Genomic DNA, 18,052 nt, shown 5'->3' with positions numbered 1-18,052 from the left:
GAACAAGACTCAAACTGCGTTACACCCCATCAAGCTGTACATCTCACTGACAACATTCAAACTTTTTATTTATTTTTATTTCAAAGTGATGTTTTCCAGTCTACATCATTTAGAACCTCTTTGAGCCGTTTTAAATTTGAAGAACACTAGTGGCTAATATATATTTTGTAAATATATGTTAAATTTGTATATATATATATATATATATATATATATATTGTAAAATAAAATATGGTGACCTCACTTGCTAAAGGTCCAGACTCCATACCCTCAATGTATTTTTCATGGAGGCCCTTTTTTTTTCCTTGCAGATTTTGTGGCATGTTAACTCTTTGGATACTGGAGTTTTTTTTTTTGCGTTTTTCTTCACTGTCTTCCTTGAGCCATAACTTTTATTTTTTTTTTCTCTTTACATATACATATAAGGGCTTTTTTTTTTTAGGGACAAGTGGAATTGGAGGAAAAAGCTATTCCTCCACCGTTTTATGGGTTTGGCCATAAGTTGTTCCCTTTTTCGGCAAAACTGACCTGTGCCCTTCATTCTCTGTGTCGGTATGATTACAAGGATATCACATATGTATAGGTTTTATATGTCTAAATACTGTAAAAAATATATATGAAAACACCATATTCTGTCCCCCATAACTTTTTTATAGTTATGGCTACTGAGCTGAGTGGAGGTTTATTCATTGTGAGGCAATCTTTAGTTTTTATTGTTACCATTTTGGAGTATGTGTGACTTTTTGATCACATTTTATACATTTTTTTGGGGTAAGAGAGGCCATGAAAAAATTGCAAATTGGCCATTTTGACCCCTTTTTCCATTATTTCCACTAGCCATATTTTACTAGTACAGGCGTTATCAGATGCGGTGATGCCCATGATGTTTTTATATTTTATTATTTATGTATTTTAATTCTAAAAAAAGGGGGGTTATTAAAATGTTATATTTAAAAAAATAATAATTATATATATTTTTAAAAGTATTTTACTTTTTTATGTTTCTGTAGCCAGTCTAGGAGGCTACCATGTTCACTTTTTTTTTTTTTTTTATAAATATTACCATACTGCAAATAGCAGCATAGTAATATGTTAATTACTGATTTCTTATGTTGGCCAACATAGGAATTGCAGCTCTTATGCACTGAATCTCTTCAGAAAGACAGTGCCTATTAGACTGAATTACTGGCATCCCTAATCGCCGCACAGGGATGCCGGTACTAACCCAGAAGCACATGCTTCCAGGTTTTTCACTCTTTAGATGCCGTGATCTTGGCATCTAAGTGTACAATCACACATTCAGGATTCACAGGTGTTCGCAGGCAAATCGGTGCGGTCAATCCGCATCAATTGGTGTGGATTTGCATGCGGATTTGGTGCAGATTTTCCACATGCGGCTTTTACTAAGTGATTGGAGAAAATTTGGTCAGGAAAAATAAAATAAATTGACATGCTGCAGATTTTAAAATTCGCACCCCAGGTCAAGATCTGCGCAGAAAAAATCTGCATCGTGTGCATTGAGAATTTCAAATTCTCATAGAATACAATGTACTTGACCTACGGTGCGGATTTTCCGCACGCAAATCCGCACTGAAAATCTCCACACAATCTTGATCGTAAATACTGTACAGGTAGCACTACTGTGTCAAGTCTCCTGGATGGGTGCTCTCAGCCAACAGATTCACCCAATCTATTTGAACCACTGAGGAAGGGGCCACTTAGAGCCCCGAAACACGTTTGGTTTGGATCCTCCTGTACAGCACAAAGATCACTGCAATCTTTAGCCTTTTTTACATTCATGGAAAAAGATCGCAAACATATTCCAAGTTCGTGATATCCTAAGAACTGGAAATTCATATGAAGTCACTGGTGCCAGTTGGGAAAATATTCGTTTAAAGTGGATGTGGATAAAGATAAAGATTACTGCAATCGAGACTTCTTCGACATTACAGTAGAAACCAACACTTCCGATACACTACATATCTCTGGTGAAACTTTCGACACTCACGTGAGTAAGCAAGTCTATACACCGCAGTCTATACACCGAAATCCGCCCGTGATCGACCTGGCTTGTGAGTAAACGCACCGTATAGAGGTTAACTAAAGTAATTGTGTTGGTTGGGAAGTCGATTGTCCATTGTTGACTCGAATATTGCTATTTAAGATTTAATCGATTGATACGGTTCTAAGAACATTGGAATATTGACGGTGGACATCCGCAGAATTTTTATGCGAATATTTTTTGCGAACATTGTTACCATTGTGGAAACGCATGAAATTCTATGTGATAAGAAATTCTATGCGATTACATACGAAACATTTTTTAATAAACTATATACAAGGTATACCTCACCCATTTTATAGGCAAGGACAATTCTATATTATCTCAGGGATACAGGATTTTTCTAATTTCTTTCTCTTGGCTTTCTGTGCCAGAAACATCCAGAGAAACAATTAGACAGTTTTTTGACATTAACAGATGACAGATTTATTAAAACACCTACTGTAAAGGTTACCTGTTATATGACAGATGAACTTTAATGTTGTTAAATATAAAATAATGCACCTATGGCTCCATATACTGTACTATACATGGAATAAAACTGAGGACAACAGAATAAGGCTACTTTGACATTTACGCTTTTGCTGGATCCGTCATGGATCAGAAAAAAAACTTCTGTAAGAATTATAAACCCATTTGCATACGTAATGAAAAAAGATCTGGTTGTATTATCTCTAAAATAGCCATGACGGATCCGGCACTAAAACCATTGTAAATCAAAGGGTGCTGGATCCATTTTCTTTTGTGTCCGAGAAAACGGATCCGGCACCATTGACTTACATTGTGTTTCATGCCGGCTCCGTCATGGCTATTTTATGAATTCAATGTATGGCTTGGTGAATGGTGTCTGAACCAAGGGTTTGGCTTTGTGTCTCATGATAGCTCTTGTTGGAATGGAAAAGAACTGTACAAGAAAGATGGTTTGCATCTTTCTCTCAAGGGAACGAATGTCCTCGGTGAACAGTTCCAAGTATTTGCTAAGAAGCATTTAAACTAGGAAAGGGGGGCAAAAGAGTGATAATCCAGCAGTCCGACTGCCTCCCGGAACAATGCCAGAAGAGGCCAGTAGCACAAAGGTTAAGAAATGACAAGCTCAGAGTCTTGTCTACAAATGCTTGCAGTCTAGGGAATAAGATCAATGAGCTTGAGGCTATAATGGCATATGAGAATATAGATGTAGTGGCTGTTACTGAGACGTGGTTCAAGGGGAGTAATGACTGGGATATATCAATACCAGGGTTCTCTCTATACAGGAAAGACAGAGAAGGCAAGAAGGGGGGAGGGGTGGCCCTGTATGTGAAAGATAGCATAAAATCGAATTTGATACAAGTTAGCGAGAACAATTTAGAGTCAGTTTGGGTTACCTTGCAGCTTGATAATCATAAGGTAACTTGTGTAGGTGTTATATATAGACCACCTACCCAAGTCAAAGAATTAGATGATCTACTAGTTGAGGAAATAGCTAAAATGACATTGAAGGGGGAAGTTATCATTATGGGAGACTTCAATCTTCCAGATGTAAACTGGAAAACCAAAATAGCTAGTTCTGCCAAGAGTACAGATATTCTAAATTCCCTACTGGGATTATCTCTACAGCAAGTAGTGGAGGAGCCAACCCGGAAGGAGGCCATTTTAGATTTAGTATTCACAAATGGGAATTTGGTATCTGATATTACTGTAGGGGAAAGCTTGGGATCTAGTGATCACCAGTCAGTGTGGTTTACTATAAGTACAGTGACTGAGTCACACCACACAAAAAGAAATGTTTTAGATTTTAGAAAAACTGACTTTTCTAAAATTAGATTAGTGGTATACGAGTCCCTATCAGACTGGAACAGTTTCATTGGAGTCCAGGAGAAATGGGACTACTTAAAAGTGGCACTATTGAAGGCAACAGAAGATTGCATTAGGCTTGTCAGTAAAAGCAAAAAAAGGAAGAGACCACTGTGGTACTCAGCAGAAGTGGCCAAAATCATTAAAAACAAAAAGATAGCATTTAGGAATTATAAAAACAAAACAAAACGAGGATGACAGACAAATTTATAAGATTAGGCAGAGAGAGGCCAAACAAGTTATAAGAGCTTCTAAAGCACAGGCAGAAGAGAAATTAGCTCAGTCAGGGAAAAAAGGCGATAAGGCATTCTTCAGATACATAAATGAAAAAAGGAAACTAAAACAAGGAATTACCAAATTAAAAACTAAAGAAGGAAGGTATATGGAAGAAGATAAAGAACTAGCTGACTGCCTCAATGAATACTTCTGTTCAGTTTTTACAAAGGAAAATGAAGGAGAAGGACCTCAGTTGGGAAAGAAGACTAATGAATCTTTTGACGCATGTGTCTTTCAGAGGAAGAGGTTCTAAGTCAACTGTCTAAAATTAATACAAATAAGTCACAGGGGCCTGATGGGATACACCCAAAGCTATTAAAAGAGCTCAGCGGTGAACTAGCAAAACCATTAACAGATTTATTTAACCAATCACTGGCAACAGGAGTCATCCCAGAAGATTGGAAATTAGCAAATGTTGTGCCCATTCACAAGAAAGGTAGTAGGGAGGAATCGGGCAACTATAGGCCAGTAAGCCTGACATCAATAGTGGGGAAATTAATGGAAACCATACTTAAGGAGAGGATTGTGGAACATCTAAAATCCCATGGATTGAAAGATGAAAAACAGCATGGGTTTACTTCAGGGAGATCATGTCAAACTAATCTTATTGATTTTTTTGATTGGGTGACTAAAATAATAGATGGAGGAGGTGCAGTAGACATCGCTTATCTAGACTTTAGTAAGGCTTTTGATACTGTCCCACATAGAAGGCTTATCAATAAAGTGCAGTCATTGGGCTTGGACTCCCATATTGTTGAATGGATTAGGCAGTGGCTGAGGGACAGGCAACAGAGGGTTGTAGTCAATGGAGTATATTCAGACCAAGGTCTTGTTACCAGTGGGGTACCTCAGGGATCTGTTCTGGGACCCATATTGTTTAATATCTTTATCAGCGAAATTGCAGAAGGCCTCAATGGTAAGGTGTGTCTTTTTGCTGATGACACAAAGATTTGTAACAGGGTTGATGTTCCTGGAGGAATACACCAAATGGAAAAGGACTTAGGAAAACTAGAGGAATGGTCAAAAATCTGGCAACTAAAATTTAATGTTGATAAGTGCAAGATAATGCACCTGGGACGTAAAAACCCAAGAGCAGAATATAAAATCAGTGATACAGTCCTAACCTCAGTATCTGAGGAAAGGGATTTAGGGATCATTATTTCAGAAGACTTAAAGGTAGGCAGACAATGTCACAGAGCAGCAGGAAATGCTAGCAGAATGCTTGGGTGTATAGCAAGAGGCATTACCAGTAGAAAGAGGGAGGTGCTCATGCCGCTCTACAGAGCACTAGTGAGACCTCATTTGGAGTATTGTGCTCAGTACTGGAGACCATATCTCCAGAAGGATATTGATACTTTGGAGAGAGTTCAGAGAAGAGCTACTAAACTAGTACATGGATTGCAGGATAAAACTTACCAGGAAAGATTAAAGGACCTTAACATGTATAGCTTGGAAGAAAGACGAGACAGAGGGGATATGATAGAAACTTTTAAATACATAAGGGGAATCAACAAGGTAAAAGAGGAAAGAATATTTAAAAGAAGAAAAACTGCTACAAGAGGACATAGTTTTAAATTAGAGGGGCAAAGGTTTAAAAGTAATATCAGGAAGTATTACTTTACTGAGAGAGTAGTGGATGCATGGAATAGCCTTCCTGCAGAAGTGGTAGCTGCAAATACAGTGGAGGAGTTTAAGCATGCATGGGATAGGCATAAGGCCATCCTTCATATAAGATAGGGCCAGGGGCTATCCATAGTATTTAGTATATTGGGCAGACTAGATGGGCCAAATGGTTCTTATCTGCCGACACATTCTATGTTTCTATGTTTCTATGTTTAGAAATAATACAACCGGATCCATTCATTATGTATGCAAATGGGTTTATAGTTCTTACAGAAGTGTTTTTGCTGATCCATGACGGATCCAGCAAAAACGTAAATGTCAAAGTAGCCTTATTCTGTTGTCCCCAGTTTTATTCTATGTATAGTACAGTATATGGAGCCATAGGTGCATTATTTTATATTTAACAACATTAAAGTTCATCTGTCATATAACAGGTAACCTTTACAGTAGGTGTTTTAATAAATCTGTCATCTGTTAATGTCTTTCTCTGCATCCCATGACGCACTCAAAAACGCTACTTGCAGCTTTTTTCTGTCCAGCATGGGAAAGCAACCAAACAGAATAAAATGCATTCTGGTGCATTCAGTTTCGTTACGTTTTGTCAACATTGACAATGAATGAATGAAGACAAAACTGAAGCTTTTTTTCTCCGGTATTGAGATCCCCATCTGTGCTTTTTACCGGAAAGGAAAAGCACAGATGTGAAAGTAGTGTAAGAAAAGGCTTGCATATTCTGATTACATGGAAGGTAAGCATCAGTACTCAATGTCAAGCAGCAGGTTCAAAAGCAAATAAGATCCTGTTTAAAAAGAGATAAAAACCCATGATTCCAATGTAATGATACCCCTTTATAAAACCCTCGTAAGGCCACATCTTGAATAAATTTAGTTTTGGGTTCCAAATCCTATAACAATATAGGAGGCCTGGAGAGGGTTCAAAAACTAGATCATTAAATGGGAATGAAGGTCTTACTCAGCTTGGAAAAAGACACCTTAGAGGTAATCTTATTTACAGGTACAAATACATGTGTGGTCAGTACAAAGAACTGGGAAGGATTTATTAATTCCAAGGACTTTTAAGATTTATCATGTGCGGAGGAAAGGTGAATTACACATCAGTACAGGATTCTTTACAATTAACATTATTATAAACCGTATATTTAATTTCTCTACATATAACAGTGAATGAACTGCTTTATAGAAAGCTCTACAACCTCCCTAAAGTACTTAGAGGTAACGTGTATTCCATTTTGCACTACCTATACTCATAATTCTGTTTTTAGATATTTAAACTATTATAGATAATTGAAGGAAAAAGGCGGCTCTCACCTGCTTCTCCTGCCAGAGCACGGATAGGAAGCCTGGACGCGGCTGATGCAAAACTGAAGAAAAGAGAGAAAATCCAGCTCTTGATAGCAGGGAATCCTTTATTTACAGCGGTATAAAAACTTCCACATACGCAGGGCAGTCAAATCTGCGTTTTGGACCTTTACATGCTGGTCCTTACTTTATACCGCTGTAAAAAAAGGATTCCCTGCTATCAAGAGCTGGATTTTCTCTCTTTTCTTCATTTAAATTATCAATCATTATTGAAGGATTTTTTTTTTTTTTACATTAAGCCACACAAATTATTTTTATTATCCTTTCTCTATATTTTAATATTCAGTCCAACAGAAAATGATAGACTGTAACAAAAAAAGACTTTTACCGTAGACTTACCATAAAATACCATTTGTGGTTTACAGGTGGATGGAGGAGTTTTCACTGTAATGGATCTGAATTTTCATATCTGATTGTTTATTCAGTGTTTATTGTTAAAGAGGTATTTCGGCTGTGTGAAGTATTTGGGGATAACTATTAAATTGGTATGAGTCCTACTGCTGTGACCCCCACAAATCAGAACAATAGGGACCACGTACCAATTGGAACCGCTGAAATCAATGGAGTTCCCGCTCGGGCATTCAAACTGCAGCTCCATTCATTTCTACAGGAGTTCAACGCTCAGCTATCTCCAGAATTCCCAAAGAAAATAATGGAGCGGCAGGGCTCATGTCTGACCACCTGCTCCATTCATTTCAGGGGGCTCTACAGGATACAGGTCCCCATTCTTGTGATCATGGGGGTCCCAGCGGTAGGACCTCTACCGATCTGTTATCTTATATCCTGTGGATAGGGGATAATTTCAAACAACCAGAATATCCCTTTAATAGCATGTCATGCCAGTACCATGTGGCTCTACACTGGGGGTATTTATTACTCCATAGTGTCAATATCTTCTGAAAAAGATGATTGTAGCGATTTGCAAGTTCGGCGTACGGGTTATCTAAGAATTCTGTAATGGATTCCGTTACCAGAGACCATAACTGAATTCTATGATGGCATGCACCACGGAAGCCTATAAGAGGTATTGCATTTCGTCATAATAGAATTTCATAATAGAAGTCTATGGCCAGCATAGACTTCTATTATGATGGAATGCAATACGGAATGCCTCTTATAGGCTTCCGTGGTGCATTCCATCATAGAATTCAGTTATGGTCCGTGGTAACGGAATCCATTACAGAATTCTTAGATAACCCGTATGCCGAACTTGCAAATCGAAAGTTCGCTAACACTAGCTATAGCTAAAGTATAATGTTCATGCTCTTGTGTACTGTATACCTTGCAAATGCCTGTTTAGATGATGCACAAAGTATGGACTGTCCATATGGACCTTAGCTTCTTTCTCCATCCGGATGTTCCTAATGTAATACAGTCTAATGTGCAGCTTAGATTTCACATCATGGCTCTGGCTTTTCCAAGGCAGACTGGATGGAGTCTCATCACAATGCACTAGCTCTGCTCTGGTTCCTAAGGTCAGCCAGTGCTACAGCTCAGTGACATGGAACTAAGTGTGAGGTAAGGGAGAGACTTATGGAGCCTAGGATAAGGCAAAAATAACATTTTCAGGAGCACTCTAAGCATGGGAGGGACATGCAGAGCAGGGGCATAGCTATAGCTATATCTGTGCCATATGAGCTACAGCATAGATTCCATTTGAGAATAATGGGAGGCAGAATACACATGTTTTTTCCTCTGGATTTTGGCATGCAGCATGTGATGAAAATTTGAACATCTGAACATGCTCTTAGGTTAATTTGAAATTTAGATTTTGAGCCCTATTGAGGACAGCTACTGATATACTTATTTAATTATTTAACAATGTCAAGATAATAATGTCTTGTGTGGTATCTAAGTCTAGATAGGTTTTTCAGAGGACTTCAGAAGCTTTCATGAGTTTAATGAAGACCACACATGGCTTTTTCTGATGCCTATGTGCATTTTTATTTATTTGCCAAGATAAAATATCAAGAAGAATATTTATAAAGGCCGGCATAATAATCGCCAGTTTCGATTTCCCTGCACATCCGGAAGATTTGGCAAATTTATGCAGAGGTGCAGGTCTCTCAAAAATTTGGTGCATCCTCCCGCTTGCTGAGCAACAGACTAAAGTCTACAGCAGACTCCTAGCTGCCATAGATTTCTGTCTTAATTCACGCCATAAAACTGGCATTAATAAAGATGAATGTCCCTGCCCTCACCATGCCCCCTTTTTTGGGCAATTCAGAAAAGTGGCATGTAGCAAAATTTCCAACTTATTTTTTGCCACAATAGCATAAATAACATAATAAATGTGCCCCCACGTCTTTAAAAACTATGGCAACCATTGCTCTAATTTTTTGAATTGTTCATTTATTTCTAAATGCAAAATTAAGTACCTTTCTGAACAGTTTTCGTGAAAAAAGTTCCTAGTATTTTGATGCTGCAGAGTCTGTGTAACTTTTCACATATCTGGTTGTCCTGCTTCTTCTGACTGTGTTTGCTCTCTCATTCTGATAGTGGAGAGAATAGCAGGGAGGAGACAAAGATGGCACAATTGGAGAGTGGAAAGTCGAGAAACCAGCCACATTTTTTATGGGCAACAGATCTCACAGGTTAATTTGCATGAGAGTGTAAATAGGGAGTACAGACATCAGTCATCAGAGGGAGATGGAGAGATTATCCAAACTGTGTAGCAGTGTATAGAAAGAGAAAACGATCTATATCAGATTCCACAGGGGCAGGTAGATCATCATAAATTAAGCTGTATTGATACATGAGGGCTAGTAATAGCAATATCATCATGAATGCACAAACCTTATAACCCGCTTTTATTACTGGACGGGTGCCTATAGTATATAATTCAGGGGATACCATATCTTCTTATGGAGAGCACCTAAATTTTGCCCCTAATGCCACCAGATGTAAGGTACAATAGCTATCCAATGGGCCAGAACTTCATCTACATATAGCTGTTTCAGAATTACTGCCCCACATCAGTGCAGAGTAGAAAATACTGGCTCAACTGGGTGAGAGGCTTAGGTCAGGATTTGGAGGATACTACATCTCCTTATGGAGAGTGCCTAAACCACATGAGGAGTCTTATAGGTCAGGCAATGCTCCTATGGAATTCTGGAAATAAGGTATGCAAATGAGCTCTTAGCAATCTCTGCCTGTAATGTCACCAGAGGTCAAACATTGACTTATAGGATAGGTATCTTGCATCTGGTGGTATTAGAGGCAGAGCTTGCTAAGAGATCATTTTTATATCTTCTTACCATAGTATTTAATCTGATGGATTTCCCCCAAAAAATCAGTTGGTTTTAGAACAGACAGAAACATTTTTCTCCATACGGCCAAACTAGAAATGAGGCAACATAGCTTAAGGACAGCACACAAAAAGAGTGTGAAATGACGACATTGTGGTAGAGCAATGGGGGTAAAGTTTCAAATTTCATGCTTCATTTTTAGTGGGACACCAATTATAAAGTTATGCGAACAATATTTGTAGAAGAACCTTGTCCACGTCAATTACAGGCATCTAAGGTACTAGTAGTAACCTGCAGATACTTCACGATTTACTGTTAATGCATTGAGTCAGCTCTTTAGGCCATTTTACTCCATTGTTCAGAAAGAATATAAACTCAATTTGGAACAGTTTTATGGGTAGTTAAATACATCTTAAACTTTAAAGTTTAAGAGCAATACCATCTAGCTTGAGAATAATGTGCACTTTGGCAGGATTTAATGAATCAATGGTTTACAATGCAAAAGAAAAGAGATTACAAGTGCGTGGGGGTTTTGAAAGGTCCCTCGTGGACTGTAGTGAGGGTAAAATCTTTCCTTGTGCCGTACGTTAAGGGTTATATTGAGTTCAGGATTACTCCACACCATGGTATTTGCATAAATGCAGCATTACTTTCAACATTTCTGTGAAAGTCTTAAAAGCATGACATACAAAGAATAAAGGTAACTCTGGTGACCTGAAGGATTCAGAAGGGGATCACATGTATTAGAAAAAAAATATATATACATCTTTTATGAATCACAGTAAGCTAAGAATGTAGAATAGGAATATTACCGGTGAGGAAAATTAGTCAGTGAGAAAAAGCAATTAACAAGATGAAAAATTAGCTGAATTTCAAATAGAGGTAAAAGTTATTCATACTTGGTGACTCCTTCTCAGATGGGATAATTCCTATGCAATTTACTTTTCTTGCTTTTCAAACTAGCTTTGATATTTCCACAAAGTCCTGAATTACTCTTCTTCTTTCATGACCAAATAGTTGGGTCATTTCATTCTCCTTGGCTAATTTCCAGTTCACCATTAGGGAGTTCCTAAAAAAGAAGCAGGTTGTTTCAGATTTATTCATTTGTCACATCCGGAGAAATTTTATTTAAATGGTGAAGTGAATAATTCTGTAGCTTCTGTAGAGTATTCTTGTTCTGATGAGGTGGTATTTATGCTGCGACGGTTTGGTCATATGGCATTATTGGATCCGTTCCGTGCACAGGGGACCGCAATCCGGGACGGATTGAGACCCGTTCAACTTGAATGGGTTTGTGATCCGCCCGCACCGCAAAAAATAGAACGAGTTCTATTTGTTTAGTGCGGAGGCATGGACAGAAACACCACTGAAGAACTCCGTAGGGCTTCCGTGGGGTTCTGATCCATGCTTCCGCTCCGCATCTCCGTGATTGAGGACCCATTCAAGTGGATGGGTCCGCATCCGTGATGTATTGAGGACCTGCCGTATGCATGCCGCAATACGGCCACGGACCCACAACGGCCGTGTGCAAGAGGCCTAAGGCAGATGTTAACTCAGCATTCATGCTTTTTCAGGTGAACCCAATAGTTTACAACTTGAAGGGCAGTATTTTTTATGATAAGTGCCTACCAATGAGATATTTTGAGACCTTTTAAAAAAAAAACGGTGGGTGGAAGAAGAGGAATCGGTTGTAGGTGGTATTATGCATTATCTTCAGGAATTCCTTTGTGTTGGGCCTTATGATTCAGATTCTTACTGTAGATCTTTACATTTTTTGAAATGGCTAATTTATTGGGGCAGCAACTGAAGCAGCTAACTTACCGATTGATGAGGCAGTTATAAATGGTGTATAATAAATATTGTACGTATATACATATGCTGTCCAGGGCTCCTTGATATTTGAGTGCCCCTCCCTTTTATATAGCTATAAAAAAGGGTGGGTGTCCAATCATTATTAGTTATTTGTGAGAACATAAATGCCCATTGGCATTTAACTATTATTTTCCTTAGGTGACCAATTAATTTTTTGGATTATTGGTCATTCCTATGTACATTGGGTTGTAATGACCGGCGTCACGCACAGGGAGGAAAAAGGGAAAGCCCTGCCCAAGGGAGAGGGAAAGGTGGTGACCCCTAACTCACCTTGCGGCTGGCACCTGACTGCCCTGACGTCCCTAGACGGGTTCCTCACCCGTGCGGCGATCACGTGCCTAAACCCTGGCTTTCCCTAAAATGAGCCCTAGATAGTGAACGGGCCGGTGGGATCGCTAGTCCGCACCACTGTCACTAAGAGGGAAACACCAGGGAGAGGACAGACAAAACAGACAAACACATACACCCAGGTGGGCGACCACAATAGACCACAAAGGTCCAACAGGGATCCGGAGGGTAGCGTTCTGGACCAACTAACAGAGAACGCAGCAACACAGCTCCAGAGGGTCAGAATAGATGTCCAGGCAGAAAGCTCTATATCTGGCAACCAGAGAAGTGTGAGAGGGGAATATAAGGAGGTTTGGGAGTGCTGGACAAGGAACAGCTGAGGAGAAGGAGCTACGGATCCCTGAGTGAGCCAAAAGGGTTTGCAAAGCAAACCCAGAAAGCTACCATAAGGAAACAGTCCTATCTTACATAGAGTGTGCAGCCAACCGCTGCGACTTCCTGACCCCGGGTATAACGGAGTCAGGCGTGGTTCTTGACACCCTCGTGACAGTACCCCCCTCTCTACGAGGGGCCTCCGGACACTCAGGACCAGGTCTCTCAGGATGAGAGGCATGAAAAACCCGAACTAGCCTGTCGGCATTTACCTCAGACGCAGGAACCCACATTCTTTCCTCGGGACCGTAACCTCTCCAATGCACCAGATATTGAAGAGAGCGGCGGACCCGACGAGAATTAACAATTTTGGATATCTGAAATTCTAGATTACCATCCACGACAACAGGAGGGGGTGGCAGCGATGACGGTACTAGAGGTGGAGCATATTTTTTGAGTAACGACTTATGAAAAACATTATGGATTTTAAAAGTCTGAGGTAACTCCAGGCGAAAAGCCACGGGGTTGATGATGGCTACAATTTTGTAAGGGCCAATAAACCTAGGACCCAGTTTCCAAGAGGGAACCTTCAATTTAATATTCCTAGTAGACAACCACACATAGTCATTCACTCCTAGGTCCGGACCTGGCGACCGTCTCTTATCAGCCATGCATTTGTATTTACCTCCCATATTTTTCAAGTTAGCTTGCACCTTCTGCCATACCGATGAAAGAGATGACGAAAACCGTTCCTCTTCGGGAACCCCAGAAGACCCCCCCTCTTTGAAAGTACAGAATTGGGGATGAAAACCATATGCACCAAGAAATGGTGACTTGCCAGTGGATTCCTGACGACGATTATTTATGGCAAACTCAGCTAACGGTAAATATGATGACCACAACTCTTGGTTTTCAGACACAAAACATCTTAGATATGTCTCAAGGTTTTGGTTGGTACGCTCAGTCTGTCCATTCGACTGAGGATGGAAAGCTGAGGAAAAGGACAAGTGTACCCCCAAACGGGAACAAAAAGCTTTCCAAAATTTAGAAATAAACTGGGTACCCCGATCGGAAACAACATCGGAGGGGACCCCGTGAAGCCTTACGATTTCACTGACGAATACCTGAGCAAGAGTCTTAGCATTAGGTAGTGCGGGTAACGCAATGAAGTGTACCATTTTGCTAAACCTGTCCACTACTACCAAAATAACTGTTTTACCCGCAGACAAAGGTAAGTCAGTGATAAAATCTATTGACAGATGTGTCCACGGTCTATTGGGAATGACGAGTGGTAATAGAGACCCTGCAGGACGTGTATGTGAAACTTTTGCGCGCGCACAGGTAGAACAAGAAGACACAAAATCCAATACATCCTGACGCAACCTTGGCCACCAAAACGACGAGACAATAGCTCCAAGGTTGCTTTACTACCCGGGTGCCCAGCAAGTGCCGAATTATGATGTTCCTTTAATAATTCGAAACGTAGGTTCAACGGTACAAACAATTTCTCTGAGGGGAAAGAGACCGGGGCGTCCCCCTGGGCCTCTAACACCTTCCCCTCCAGAACAGAATGTACCGCAGAAACAACCACTCCTCTTTGAAGAATGGGCACCAGATCACTCACATTACCCCCTCCAGGCAAACAACGAGATAGTGCATCAGCCTTGGTATTCTTTGCCCCAGGACGATAGGTAATCACAAAGTTAAACCTGGTAAAAAAAATAGCGACCACCTAGCCTGTCTAGGGGTGAGACGCTTAGCTGATTCGAGGTACAGAAGATTTTTGTGGTCCGTAATCACAGTGACGGGGTGGACTGCCCCCTCTAAAAAGTGATGCCACTCCTCAAATGCAAGTTTAATAGCTAATAGTTCCCTATTGCCAATATCGTAGTTCTTTTCTGCTGCAGATAGTTTTTTAGAAAAGAAAGCACAAGGACGCCATTTGCCAGGAGACGGACCCTGAGACAGCACCGCCCCCACTCCCACCTCTGACGCATCGACTTCAACAATAAAAGGCTGAGACACATCAGGTTGGATTAGTACAGGTGCCGAGGTAAACCTCTCTTTTAGAGAGGAAAAAGCAATTTTAGCGGCGTCAGACCATTTAGAAAAATCAGTCCCCTTCCTAGTCATGTCAGTAAGGGGTTTTACAATAAGTGAATAATTTTTAATGAATTTCCTATAGAAATTCACGAAGCCCAAGAACCGTTGTAGTGCTTTGAGGTTCTCAGAAAGATCCCAATCTAAAATTGCCTGGACCTTCCTAGGATCCATACGGAAACCTGAAGCAGATAAAAAATAAACCTAGGAATTGTATCTCCTGAACGGCGAAGACACATTTTTCAATTTTAGCATATAATTTATTCGTCCGTAGGACCTGCAGTACTTGTCTGACATGCACCTCATGTGTTCTCAGATCAGACGAATAAATTAAAATATCATCTAGGTATATTACCACAAACCTGCCGATTAGATGACTAAAAATGTAATTAACGAAACGTTGAAAGACGGCAGGAGCATTGGTCAGACCGAAAGGCATAACTAGATTTTCATAATGCCCCTCAGGGGTGTTAAAAGCTGTCTTCCACTCATCCCCCTCCTTAATACAAATCAGATTGTAGGCCCCCCTAAGATCAAGTTTGGAGAACCACCTAGCACCCGCAATCTGGTTAAACAGGTCAGGAATGAGAGGAAGAGGGTATGGGTCTCGGATGGTTATCCGATATAATTCGCGAAAATCTAGGCAAGGACGCAGGCCCCCCATCTTTCTTTTTAACGAAGAAAAACCCTGCAGCCACGGGTGAAGAAGAAGGTCTGATGTGTCCCTTAGCCAAGCTCTCGGAGATATAAACTTTCATGGCTTGTCTCTCTGGACCCGAAAGATTCTATAACCTGGTCTTGGGTAATTTTGCGCTGGGAATAAGGTTAACCGGGCAATCATAAGGACGATGAGGTGGTAACTTCTGACAACCCTTTTCAGAAAAAACGTCCTCAAAATCCGAAATAAATGTAGGTAGGGTAGTTATGGAGGCGACTAAGCAATTGCTATTTAAACAATTTTCTCTGCACTGCTCACTCCACTCCAATATCTCCCTGGCCTGCCAATCCACCACTGGATTGTGCGCTACCAACCAGGGAAGACCCAGCACTACCGGAGTGGGAAGCCCCTCCAGAACATAACATGAAAGCATCTCGTTATGGTGGTCCCCTACCCGAAGGTGTAAATTATGAACAATGTGGGTGAGGTTTCTCTGAGACAGAGGAGCAGAATCAATAGTGAATATGGGAATAGGTCTCTGTAACGTACAGAGAGACAAACCCATAGTGCGGGCAAAATGGGCATCTATCAAATTTACCCCTGCTCCACTCTCTAGAAAGAAAGAAATAGTCTCTATCTTATCACCAAAAACAATAACCGCTGGCAACACAAATTGCGATGTACGTATGGAGGAAACGTATACCCCCCGGCTGACATCCTCCACACAGCCTGGGGTTAGTAGTTTTCCGACGGTCTTTTGTTTCTGAGGAAAGAAGGACAGACATTAATGAAATGACCCCTCTCCCCACAAAAAAAAAAACCCACGCCTACGGCGAGCTTTAGGAGGACGGACCTGACGAGTAGTTCCTCCTAGCTGCGTAGGCTCGTCTAAGTCCGTACAGACTAACTGCTGCTTAGGAGGGGTTACCAATTGCTCTGTTTTTTTCATCCTGTCCCTAAGGCGTCTATCTATTCGGATAGAAAGGGACATAACCGCATCAAGGGAAAAGGGGGTCTCATATAATGCAAGCGCATCCTTAACCCTTTCGGATAACCCAGAGCAGAACTGACTCCTGAGAGCCGGGTCGTTCCATTGAGTATCCGTAGGAATTCAGAGCAATACTCCTCTACCGGCTGCTCTCCTTGTAAGAGTCTCCGTAATCTTGATTCAGCCAGTGCGACTCGGTCAGGGTCGTCATATATGAGACCCAAGGCCCCGAAAAACTCTTCCACTGACCGAAGAGCCTGGGAATCAGTAGGTAAAGAGAACGCCCAGGACTGCGGGTCCCCCTGCAGCAGGGAAATAACAACCCCCACCCGCTGTTCTTCATTACCAGAGGAGTAAGGGCGCAGTTTAAAATATAATTTACAGGCCTCACGGAATGTCAAAAACTTGTCCCTTCCCGAAGAAAATCTGTCAGGGAGAGGGACCTTGGGTTCCACAACAACCTGGTTACCTGGTTACCAGTAGCAACCGCTGGGCTTGCGGTCAGTTGTAATTGCTGCTGTTGCTGGAGGACCGACGCCTTCAATCCTGCCACCTCCAAAGACAGGCCATGAAATTGTTTAGACAGAGCAGCAATTTGATCCATACTGGATTCTAAGTAGGTAAAAATTTATTTATATTTTTTTACCTACACAAAATAAGGGCCAGATATAATGTAATGACCGGCGTCACGCACAGGGAGGAAAAAGGGAAAGCCCTGCCCAAGGGAGAGGGAAAGGTGGTGACCCCTAACTCACCTTGTGGCTGGCACCTGACTGCCCTGACGTCCCTAGACGGGTTGCTCACCATAAGGAAACAGCCCTATCTTACATAGAGCGTGCAGCCAACCGCTGCGACTTCCTGACCCCGGGTATAACGGAGTCAGGTGTGGTTCTTGACACCCTCGTGACATGGGTGCAGAAAATAACAGCGCAAAGGAGTTACTCAGAAAATCTGTTATTTGATCCTTATGCTTTTCTTATTTTATGGTGGGGTTTTAAGTGGCATGCAATGGAGGAATGTAATTGCAGAAATTAAGAAGTTGTCCTTGTTATGGACAGCTCTCAAACTTAAAATTTTAGACCTTGCTGGTAATGACATTGATAAAGTCAGGACTCCAGAAGGAGGAATTTTGGCTCTTATAAAATGTATGTTTCCCTCAACTGTTATTGCATTTTCAGATGAAGGTCCTAGTTTAGAATGGTATGGTAAAGAATGCATTTTTATTGATATAATAATGAGGAAGATAACCAGGGCCATGGAAAAGTCTCAGGGATCTTGAAGGTCATTGAAGGGCTTTATAGAAGGGAAAAGGTTTATATGTCAGATGTTGGAATTTATATTTTAATCTTGAAA

At 40.8% G+C, this 18,052-nt stretch overlaps 1 long non-coding RNA gene across 1 annotated transcript; it reads right to left on the bottom strand.

Annotated features, from left to right (window-relative positions):
• Positions 1–1,005: 1,005 nt before the first annotated feature.
• LOC120987185 lies at positions 1,006–16,046 on the bottom strand. The gene is made up of 3 exons (XR_005775948.1): positions 16,035–16,046; positions 7,050–7,057; positions 1,006–1,150 (listed from the first exon to the last, which is right to left on the bottom strand). It is a non-coding gene; the product is annotated as an uncharacterized LOC120987185 (long non-coding RNA).
• Between the last annotated feature and the right edge of the window lie 2,006 nt (positions 16,047–18,052).

Source organism: Bufo bufo, chromosome 1 (genome assembly GCF_905171765.1).
Source record: "Bufo bufo chromosome 1, aBufBuf1.1, whole genome shotgun sequence".
In the NCBI taxonomy this organism is placed as follows: Eukaryota; Metazoa; Chordata; class Amphibia; order Anura; family Bufonidae; genus Bufo; species Bufo bufo.
This window is presented reverse-complemented; position numbering and strand designations above follow the sequence as displayed.